General features: G+C 37.4%; 1 pseudogene; it reads right to left on the reverse strand.

The window, feature by feature from the left end:
* Nucleotides 1–393: 393 nt before the first annotated feature.
* On the reverse strand, nt 394–10415 carry LOC112791508 (homeobox-DDT domain protein RLT1-like; annotated as a pseudogene).
* Nucleotides 10416–12506: the final 2091 nt, after the last annotated feature.

Below are 12506 nucleotides of genomic sequence, written 5' to 3' on the forward strand. Positions count from 1 at the left end.
GGAGAAAATAAAGTCAAAGTGAAAGCATTCACTTTCCTTTTCAAAAGACTTCTAGAGAAGGGGTACAATATTTACATGTTTATCATATCGTAGAAATAAATTAATTAAAAAGAAAGAAAGAACAAGTTTCACTACATCATTATCATCTAGTGAGCGAGACAAGTGAACTAATAAAGGAAGACTTCATTACTCAAATAAAAACCAAAAATTAACTGCTGATACATATTTTCAACTTTGAAGCAGGACCTGATGCTGAAACTTTTCGGTTGTTGAAATTGATTTCAAATTCCTTCTTCAACTGATCTTTCAAGAGAGAAATTTATGATCAGTAAACTCAAAATATCACATTTGGGTTTAACCCATGAAATCAATAAACTCAGAATAGCTATATCATTGACTTAAATAACTAAGGTATAAGACCTTTATTAATTAATGAATATCTATAACCAGGAAAGAAGCAATAAGGGTAAGGGCGGCCTTAAAGGCCCTCCCTCCGTTTCAGAGTGCTTAAAATTACAAAGCTCCATTTTTGCAATGGATAATATACAATGTATCTCTGTCTACTCTCAGTTTCAAGCCACGGAATGGCATGACTTGGTGCTTCATACTTAGTATTAAAGCTGCAATATCAAAAATGTAATGCAGCCTCCACATCCAACCCCTTCCTTCCGTTGAAACAAAAACATTGTTCTAATCAGATGAATCTTCAGAATCATCAGAGTCCGAGTCATCATTCAAAACTCTATCTGCAATTCCATCTGAACCCTCCTCACTCAAAACATCATCACCCTCTGATTCTTCCTCTTCGTTCTCTTCAAGCCCAACATTGTTGTCATTGTCCTCGTCTGAAGCTTCTACATCTTCATCGATCATTCCAACCACATCCCTACTCCACCTGTTGGGGGTGTTATTGAAACCTATTCCCCAGTTTCCTTGATCATATTCCACTGCTTGGCCATTGTCATCCGAGTCCACTGCTTGAGCATTGTCATCTGAGTCCACTTCTAGAGGATTGTCATCGGAATCCACTTCTTGAGCATTTTCATCCGAATCTGCTGCTTGAGCATTGTCGTTGGACTCTGCTACTTGAGCATTGTCATCAGAATCTGCCTCTTCGGCACTGTTACTATTGTCGACAGCCCCCATGTGGATGGAAGTCATGGGACTTGCCTTTTCATCATCATCCCATTCCTCATCCAGGTTTCTCAATGGTTCTCTAACAATATTGGAACTGTGTGTGCCAGCCTTGTGGCCCAGCAGCAAATCTTCAACAGCCCTCTTTTCCACTCGTCTTTTCCTGACAGTTCGGCGACCACGTCCACCACTTTGTCCTTGTGCTCCTCGCCCCTGCTGTTTTAGTCTTTGACTAAGATTCTCTGTGACCTTAACACTGCGGCGGCCAGTATCTTGTTTGGAATCATGCATTCTTTTAGCTATCTTTTTACCCCGTCCTTTATCACTATTCCCCCGTCCACGTTTATTGCCACTTTGTACAATTTTCATGGGAGCAGACCTAACTTTCATGAATTCATCATGGTCCAAGTCTGCTGGTTCCACTATTCTACTAGATTTGAAAGGATTAGATCTTGAAGGAAGCTTCTGTATGAAAGCAAAGCAAGTTAGAAGATTATTGACTATTATTAGAATGAAGATTGTCCAGTAGAATGAAAATTGTCCAGCCAAACTCTTAAACCCCAATTGGTTAAAAGCTATTATAACAATAAGTATCTCACTTCAGCAGTTTCACAAAAATATAAATGACATCTTAACTTATTCATTTCAAATGTTTCGTGGTAATATCAAAGACTGATTGCAGTTAAATTCAAGAGCAAAAGCTAGAGAAGTTAAAAACAATGAAGGATAACAGAGACTGACCATGTATTCTATAGTTTCTTTCTCCCTGCGATGCTCAGATTTTTCAAGCTGAACATAGCTAATGGACGCATCAAACTCAGAGAGTCTGAGAGACACAGCTGAGGTGGTCTGTGGAACCCATGGAAGTACAGCAACAGATTCAGGATCGGTAAAAGCACTCTCTGACATACTGCTTGATCCCAACAATTCTTGTGTTGTTGAGAAGGATGACAATAAAAAATCTCGCTTTATTGCTCTCTCAAATACAGTCAATAACTGAAAAACATGTTAAATTCAGAAATCTCTTAAGTACGGATTCCTTACCTTAAAAATAATGTGAAGATATGGAAGATAAAATACTAATATGTCAAACCTGAAGAAGTTCCTCGACAGAAGATGATTTGCTTAACTTCAAACCCCAATGCCTTCTAGTATCTTCTGTCCAAGTTGATTGAAATGCTTCGGAGGGAACAGATGCCTGTAAATCAAAATATGAGTATAATATAACCCTCAAAGTTAACATAAAATTTCACCAAAAGATAGTTAACAACGTAAAGTAATAATCAACTCACCTCAATAAAAGCCAGCAGGGCCTTAAGCAATCTTGTCCGCAAGGGAAGAGAACAATCCAGAATACAAATATCTTTGGACAACTTGCCCCCACATTGAAATATATGTTTTGAAAAATTAAATCCGTTATTTGAGGGAAAAGTACGATGGCAACAATTGCAATGGGAGTCTTCAAAGAAATAAGGGTTGAGGCAGATATCACAGATGTCCACCTGAGGTTTGCATCTCATTTTCCCATATTTCATTGCAGATAATATGGATGAGTTATAGCATTCTTTCCACATCCATTTCTGGAAATCTTGATACCTTCTCAAGGCACCTTTCTTCTCACTCTCACTTTTCCCAAGCTCAATTTTGAATGATGAAGAAGTTTCAGATGTATCAGAGTTCAAGCCACAGAGTGTACTGCTGGGACTGTCAGACAATGCATGGCAATCAGGACTGGACTCTGCTTCATCAGCTTCATTTTTAATATTAGTTTCATCTCTGCTTCCAATATTGGCAGATTGTGCATTCTTCCTAACATTTTCTTTGAAGGAACTTCCAATCTTTTGCAACATTATGCGCAAATGAGATTCCCTGATCCCACGCAAATCCAGTGAATTAAAAAGAGCATCAAAGGCCTGCACAGGATTGGTTGAATAAATTATAAATGTATATTGTAAGAATTAAGAAGAACTAAGCATATAGTTAAGATGGAATTTGTTTAGTGATGAGACAATGAAAACAGGATATATGTTGGATGCCTAAGAAGTGAGTCGATCAGCAAGAAGGATCCGCATATGCGAGAAAAATGGAAAAGGCAAAACCAAAGCAATCTCTACCTCTTCAGAATCAATAAGCCTCCAATTGCCATCAAGATATTCAACAAAGATCCTGCCAGAGCCAGGATCATTGCAAGAAGCAGATGCAACGAATTGCCAATAGCGATTATGTCTGCGATCTTGACCAAGGGTAAAGACCTGTATACAGACATCTCTTCTGCCATGTGAGAAATATATGATTTCAACTGAGAACGAGACCTTTTCGAATAGGGAGCAGATAGTTGAGTTTGAGGGTTATCTGGACCAATGCAGTAATCTTGACCTATTGAGGGCTTTTCCATGGCAAGGTTCTGTACAACTGCAGCCTTTTTATTTTCTGCAGTGCTAGGCGATGCCTCATTATTATTATTATTGTCAATGTTTATGTCAAGCAATGGGCTTTGGTTCCCCCCCACAGCAGGACTTGTGTATTGTGGTTCAACTTTATTCCCATTGATAGATGGAAAATCTGATTTATTTACATTATCATCTCTCAGTCGAATTTTATCTATCTGAGCTTCTGCCCACATTTGCTTCTTCAGAGCATTTGCTGCTTCCAAACGATCCTGGAAAACTATTCAGGTCAATTCAATAAACTACACATGAAAATTAACTTAGATACGTCCTAAAGAATAAAGTTTACCTCAAGAACAACGCGGATTGAATTTCCTTCATTTGCTACACCAACCAATACAACAAGAGCATTTAAACGTTCCTCTACACTCAGATCAGAATATTCTCCTTCTGCAAGCCCTTCAACCCATGACTCTCCAGTCTTGCTTTCATCAATTTCCATATTATCTTCCTCAAAGTTTGTAATAACGGGTTGTCCAGTGATAGCATCTGGAAGATGAGCATCTTTAGAACCATCCACATCCTTAGTACCATTCTCCGGAAGATCCTTCTCAAACTGATCTTGAATAAGTTCTACCTTATGACCCAAACTTTCTTTTCCAATAGATGAGAAATCATCACACAGAACAGATGTTTTGTTAGCACTTGAAGTACCTAGCAAATCGTCAACTTCAGGATCATCATCAACTTCTTCACTTTCTGACTCTTCTTCTCTTTCTACATCATCATATCTTTCAACATCATCTCTTTCAATATCGTCTTCTCGTTCAACCTCATCAGCATCTTCACCAGCTAGAAACCCATTTTCAAATATCTGAATTTTCTTTCTTGCTTCTAAAAGAATAGACTCAGCATCCGCTGGATCCTTTCTAAATGCAGTACGTACGCGATATGTCGATGGAGCTATTCTTTCAAAAAGCTTAGCATCTCTTGTCAAAGCGACAGAAATCGAGGCCTCCGGTGTCTTGCTAGTTGTCAGGTCCCGAAGGCCGGATTTCTGACAGATTGTTATAAGAAGTTAAGCACAAAGCTAACAATTTACAAAAGCATTTAAATTGAAGAGGCAGCTTACCTGAATTTTTTCTGCAAGTTCTAGTACTGTCAATCCTTCACCACCTTCAAGTGAGAGAACATGAAATGCAGCAAACTTTACTGTTCCAGGAGTTAACCGGTGCCTTGATTTCCGAGGTGCTAGTAGACCTCTCTCCCGCATTTTTGCCACAGCATGTTCAGCTGCTGAACCATTTCTAAGTGTAGAAATGATATCTTCACAACTCCTGCCCTGTAAATTAATGAGAGGGAAAACAAAACATATTAAACTGGATTCCAAATGAAAACAAACTTTTTATTAAAAAATGCGGGCAAAACATCCATGGCGACCAAAAGCTAACATCAAACTTGCACCTGAGATTTTATCTTCAATTTATTTTAAGTCTTATAATTAAAACAATGTAGTTCTTTTTCTTAACATCACTATTGTATTGTTTGGATGTTGCTAAGAAGGGAAAGGAAAAAAAATTGTCATTACTCTTGTTTGCATGATTTTAATGAGGGGAAAGGCCAAGTAATCCCCTCCTTCCATCCCTCTTAAAATCAAAATGCCTTTTTATTTGGAAGTTCAAAAGGAAAAAGGGGTTCTATATTTTTCATTTAAGAATTTATGGAATTAAAGGCATACTATGTACTTCCATCATACTATTACTTCCGTTATGAGAAATATAATGCTACAACCCTTTTTCCCTTCTATTTTATCTCTCAAACAAAGGGAAAGGTATGCCTGCCTTATTTTTATTTGAACACTCAAACGGCAGTAAATAAGTCTCGTTCCATAGTTCCTTCCCTTTCCACCCCTTTCCATATCACCTCATGTAAACATAAATTTCATAAAAGTTTAAGCCAAAACTTATTTAAAAAGAAACAAATTTGAGTATCGAACCTCATCTTTATCATTTGCATATGACCATGTAATATTTCTTTTCTTCAACTGTGGTCCATAACCTGCTGCTAATGCTAGCTGTCGAAAAATTTCTGGCCATGTCAACTGATTTAAGTGCTTATGCCAATTACGTATGTCAAAGCCCCATGCATATGCCTGATGCATTCAAAAAATAATAAATAAATCACAGGAGTGTCCCCCCAAATAAAACCACTAGTTCTAATGGGAAAAAAACAGATACAAAATATTACAAAATATCTGAACTGACCCCTTCCACAATCTCTGGATGGCCACCTCCTGAATTAGCTGCACCATTTTGGCTCATTCCTAATCCAGTGGAAGGTGTCCTTGCAACATCTGCAATGTCTTTTATTATCACCTTAAGGAGAGCAACATGTATTTCACCCAACAGTCTTGAATCCTGAAATCAAATGGTTTGAACACAGGATGAGCTTCACCAGTGCACAAAAATAGTTTAACTGAAAGCACAAAATCACCAGCTCATGAAAGCCCAATCTGACTCACATAATCATGAAAAGCTTGCACAAACTCATCGAGAGTAAAAGGCCACAACTCAAGAATATCAGCAAAAGTAATCAAAAATTTCCAAACCTGAGGTAGACCATCACAGCATTCAAGCGTTAGTTGAAGAAAAAAGTGGAATGTAAAGATCTGGTACGTTACGTATTTTATAAGGAAAGCATAATGATGATGATACCATACCATGAGAAGGTTGCCAACATTCTCTTCTGAGTTAATCCAGGGTTGGATCGCAAATGGTTTTCTTAGCTTTACACTCTTAGGTGGGAAAACACACAATGAATCTTCAAAATAACAAGAAAGTCTTAGAAATAAAAGGCAGAAATTCATTCAATTTTTCTGTATTTGCAGACAAATGGTAGATTATGAAAGAAGTTAAATATATAAAATTACAGAAAACAAAAACAAAATAAATTGCTTACCCCTAAATGATTCAAGGTTTTGCAGAGTATCAAAATCAAGATGAATTATAGAGGACAATCCCTTGCTTGAAGCAGCAAGCTCCATCAATTCCAGTTGTTCATCTTCAATTAGTTCCATGGATTCCTTGGCTATTCTACGAGCAGTTGCCTTCTCCAAGGCAGCTTTGCGTCTCTCTGCTTCTTTTTCTTTGCGAAGCTCTTCCTTTTGCCTCATTTTCTCAGCCTTTTTAAGATACAACATGTGAAAACAGGGAAATGATCAACCAAATACCTAAGTTCTCTAAATGCAAGACCATCAATACTAGGATTACAATCTTACTTTCAAATTTTCTTTCAGCAAAAACTTTTCCCTTCGTTCGAGCTCACGTTTTTGCTCACGCCTTAATCTTTCCTCTTCTCGCTGTCTCTCACGCATCAACCTTTCTTCTTCCTTCCTTCTTTCACGATCTTGTCTCTCCATTTCTTTCCTCATTCGCTCTTCATTCTAAAAAAAAGGAGAGAGAAAAATGGGGATCAGTTTAAATGAATGCAACTGTGATTCATTTAAACCTCTACAAAGGTCATATAGCAAGCTAAATTTAATTTCAACAAAACCTTTCGTCTAAGGTTATCTTGTTTCTCAAGCTCTTTCTTGATCCTCATCTCATGGGCTTCAACTTCCCTTGCACTTCTAGCATCATCACTCTACAATAAAGATGGTTACAAAATTTTGGTCATCCTTTACAAAAGATACATTAAATAGTTTCAGCTTTCAAGAGTTGAGGATTTGAGTCTAACACATCAATTATCACATATAGAATAAGATACCTTTCGTTTTTTCTCAATCTGCATTGTAGTGATATGGGAAACTTGTCCACCTGGTGGGTTATAGGGATTTTCGGGCCCAACAATTTGGTAATCAGTAGAATGAGAGTTCACTCCAGTGTTCACTACATTTGTGTGCAATTGCTTTTGCGAAGCAACATCATCATCTTGAGGAGGAGATGGATGAGGAATCCCTTGCTTATCTTGTTGAGGTAAAATACGGACTCGAGAAGAATGACCTTGGGTAGCATGACTTCTATGTAACTGTTCAGTTCCATGTGCAAAATGGGTATTTCTTGCAGGACCTTCCATCGGATCATGTAAATGATGTTGGGGATATTGTCCAAAACCATCAGACCTGGGGCCAGCCTGGTTCCGTAGAAATTGATATTCATGGAATGCCCTTGCCATAGCCTAAAATAGACCTCATTTATAAGCAAATTCTAAAATAAAGCATTCAAGCCGTGGAAACAGCCACTGATATAATTATCAGGTTAGGCTGCGTACATTACAACCTTGGTTGCGGCCCTTTCCCGGACCCTGCGTTAAACGCGGGACGCTTGTGCACCGGGTTGCCCTTTTTTTTTTTTTTTTATAAGAATCCTGTATTCTACCAGCTATTTTTATGTTAATTAAAATAGTAACATAAATATCCATGTATCTAATTTCAAGTACTTCTACTCGTAATTGATCAAAAGGTAGAAAACCAAACATCATAAGAACTACAGGATAAATAAATGCCATTGCATCACCAAACTTATGACTGAAATCATAAGCCACATATACAGCTCGACACTAGTTACATTACAAAGAGATCATACTGTTAAGGATAATGAAACCATAAAACCAACCTTATTTGGTCTAGCATTATGTCTTTCATAAACTTTACTGTCATAGGCATGACTTGGTCGCTTCTGCTGTTCTGCAATGGTTGCTCCATAGAAACAAACACAAGAAGCGTCAGTCACAAAACAAGTTGCACAACCCTATGACAAGCAACGTAGACCACGTCACCATAATTGTTTCAAGGCTTTATACCAAAACTTATTCAAACAAAACAGACTGCACTTATATATTTTCCAAAATATAGCCACCATGGTCAATAGTATCATCATGATGAACAATGCAAGAGAATTCGGTTAAGATATGTGAAACATATCTATCAATGTTTAACTCAACAATTTTAGCTACGCAGTCTTTCTGTAAGTGAAAATAGGAATACAAATTCTCTGATTATATGTACCTAAGGGCGCCCCAAATGCATCTGGTGGCAATGCATCAAACTCTATTCCTAGAATGGGTCCATCTTCCCTCAATGGCCCCCCTAACTGTGCCTCCACACAAGAAATTGCTCTGAGCTCGAGCGCAGCCTGCTGTGATTCATAATAACCCCGTGGCGCCACACTCCTGGACTCTGACCGGGTAAACGGGCTTGACCCAGAACCAGACCCGGATCCATCCTCATTGCCTAGCTCGGGGCCCAATCTGTGGTCATCCACTGGGGAATCCGGCACTGGTTCAGGCTCTGGCTCCCGCACTTTCTCCACGGCCTTCTTCGGCGGCTTCTTGGGGGGCAAGTCTTTCTTGTCTTTCAGCCTCCGGTGGCAAAACCACATCTGCAGCTGCCGATCAGACAACGCCAATTTCTCCGATAGCTCGGCCCTCATAGCCTCAGAAGGGTACGTCTCCACTAATCAAAACACCAAAAAACAAAATCACCGAATTAACCCAAAAAAAAAATCTGAATTTTACTGAACAATTAAAAATTGAGGAACAAGGGTTGCTGGGTAAGGAAGACTCACAGGCATAAGCTTTCTCGAGGGTTTCGAGTTGATAGGGTGTCTTCATCTGGCGCTTGGGCTTGCTCTGCCCCTCATTGGAATTCGCAACTTTGCTATTGCTTCCATTGATATTTTCATTGCTATTATCATCTGTGCCACCCCTTCTCTGATTATTCTCTCCCTCTGAACCACCCTCCCCCTCCATCGACGAAAATCGATCAAAGATCGAAACTTTCTCCCTCTATCCGTGATTCCCCCTTTCACAAACCCTAGAAATCGCAGAACACGCTAGAGAAAACAAGTAAAAGAAAGAAACCAAACGAAGCAACACCAAAATTAGGGTACCCGAAAAGAATCAATTGAGTTTGTGTTTCTATCTCTACGGCTTTCTCTCTCTTCTTGAACCAAAATTCCGTGATAGTCAAGGAATGGAAAAAAGGCAGAACAAGGATTAGCGAATGACGAAATTGACAATAACAATAATAAATTAAGGTAAAAGGAAAATAGAAAAGCAGCGTGTGATGAGGGATTGAAAAAGAACAACAACAACAAAGAAGAATAATAAAAGAACCGAGAAAAAACAATAATAATGAGAAGATGAAGAAGTAAGAATAATAATAATAATCCAAAACCAAAATTAATCAACCAATTACAACAACAGTTGCTCTTGACTGCTCCTACTATAATTCCACCACCACCTTTCATATTAATTTCCCTTTAATTTTTATTTTCTTCTTCGAATAATAATAAACAGATTTTTCTTTTAAAAAAAAAAAGATTTGTTTTGAGATCTCCCCTTTTTTTATGAACGAACGGTGTCAGTGCGAGTGTTGTGTATAACTATATATGTTCCTGTCAAACAGGACGTAATGGGGGCAAAAAAAAACAAAAACAAAAAAAAGATGAGAAGAATCCCCGTTCCTTTTATTTTCCTTTTGATATTTTTTTCTTTTGTTTCTCTTTTTTTCAGTCTCGAATTTTACGTTTTCTATTTTATTTTAAAATTTGTCTCTTTTTTCTATTTGGTTTTGCTAAAACAAAAATGAAGTTTCTCAACACCAAAATAATTAAATTAAATGCTTCTGTGACTGCGTGCGTGTGTATTAATTTTGATGAACTTTTTTCAAAGGCTCGTGTCATTGTCTGGGGTTTCATATTTTTAATATTAATTTTGTTTTGTTTGTTTGATTTGTACTAGTAGTACTATTTTCTTTTCTTTGTTATTAACTTATTATAAACTGTAAAGTTTTGGTGAATTAATGTGTTTGTACGAAATTGTGCGATTATTGAAGAGAGATATGAATTGCTGACTTTGCTTCGGATTCGTTCTTCTAATTGTAAAATGAAAGTCATGTTTATTGGTTTTGGGTGGTGTGCTCTATTTGGTTGATTTCGGTGATTTGGAATCTCTAGATGTTTCACGTTTTTATGTTTTAGTGGGCTTCGATTTGGGCATTTTCATGGACTGCCTTCCATCCTCTTCTCTCTATGGGGTCCAAAAGAAAGTGCTCTAAAGTCTAAACTAAATTTTGCATTTTCCAATTTTGACCACATTACCATTTAGTTAGGAAAAATAGCATATTAGACTATTAGTACTTTTTCAACTAAATCATGTATTTTTTTAATTATTGAATTAGTTAAATGTATTGAATTCATATATAAAATTTAGTTATTTTTGTGTCATTTATAATTAGGGATGTCAATGGGATAGGTGAGGGAATAAGAGATGCCTCTCTGCTCCCCATTTCTATTCCGAATTTGCTTCCCATTTTCTGCTATGGGGGATATTACTTCCCATTCTTATTCTTCATAGGACCTCATTCTTTGCGGAGACCCCATTTTCTATCTCTCTGATAGTTTTGACTAGTTATTAATTTTCATAGGAATAGAGCTGAAAGTATCCATCCTATGCAAAAATAGCAAGATCTTATACAAAAAATCTAAACGACAAGATGGTGACTTCTTTTAAAATGACACAGTGGGAGATGCTATGACGAGCCAGAGCACAGAGCAGTGGATGAGGTGGGGGACGCGACAGTAGAGAGGAGAAAGGACATGACGACAGAGTTATGGAAAGGAACGCCACGAATATAAAGAACGATACGGCGAGTGTGATAGAACGGTAAGGGGTAACAATGCGATGAGACGGGATGTTGAGTAAAGAAATTAACTAACTTAAATGATGATAACAAACATTGATTTAATGGGTTAAACACCTAATTAGTTTTTATTGTCTTAGTTAATGTTGTAGGCCAAAATTATAGTAGCAGTAGCCCAAAGAGATAGAGCAATGAAACAAAGATTTTCGGTGGGCTCTCTAACTCTCAAAACCCAAAGAAATAAAGCAAAGAAATCAGCTGGGCAAAATGGAAAATAAATCCAACCCAAGTCCAAGAAGATTCCATCAAGTTGAAACCTTTCAAAGCCGACGTTCACAAGTCTGCTTCGGTTAGAATCAGAAAGAAAGAGAGAGCTTCGACCTTCTTATTCATTCACCGGAGAAGAAAGAAAGAGAAAGGTAAATCATAAAAGCAAATGTCTAATCACCCTAATTAAAGCAAGCTAAACTAAGTCAGAGGATAAAGATGACTTATTTCCATTTGCATGCGATTTATTTTCTTCACTCCTTTTTCAAATTTCTGCAACGCCAATTTGGGATAAATAGAAAAAGTAATTTCTGATAATCACTGCTGTGTATCAAAGGCTCAAATTGTTTCTTGGGGATAAAGCATAAACTCAATGGTTCAGATTTGGGTTTACCATTGAAATATTTCTTTTTTGCTTATCTGAGGTCTTCGATCAAGCAAAAGAACCTGCTTTGAAATTTTTAATTTGGGGATTAAATGAAGAAAGTAAGATGACAAGCAAAAGAGGCTCAAGGTTCAACGAGTTGCCTTAGGAGAAATCCAAACAGCAACTTGGTAAGAGGTACAAAAAGAAAAACTTTGTTTTCCTGAAAAAATAAGGAGAGAGAACCAGAATCTGAGTTTGTTTTGAAGAGCTTCCCTGTGAAGAGTTTAACATTTTTGGACAGTGTTTTCTAAGTTAAAGAAGCATTTCACCAAGATGAAGAACTCAATCAGAGTTAGCAGAATCCGGTTCAAATTATAGCAACAGAGGTTGTTAATGCATTAATATCCTTCATGTTTTACAATTTAAATTTCATTTTCAATGTATATATTTCTGTATTATCTTTGAGAGGTAAAAGGCTGATAGAGAGACATTGTGAAAAAGCCTAAGAGTGAAAAAGGCTAACTAAAACACTTGAGAGAAAAACCAATAGTGGAGTTTGATTTCCTTTGGTTGTAACTTTATGTCTTATGTCAAGTACCTGAGAGGTGCCCCTTGCAAAGTTGGGTAAGCACTTATTGTGAGGAATTAAGGTATTAGTATAACCAAGTCAAGTTTAGGAAGAAACTTAAGAGTCTAGATGGGATTGTGT

This window comes from Arachis hypogaea, chromosome 3 (assembly GCF_003086295.3).
Source record: "Arachis hypogaea cultivar Tifrunner chromosome 3, arahy.Tifrunner.gnm2.J5K5, whole genome shotgun sequence".
Classification (NCBI taxonomy): Eukaryota; Viridiplantae; Streptophyta; class Magnoliopsida; order Fabales; family Fabaceae; genus Arachis; species Arachis hypogaea.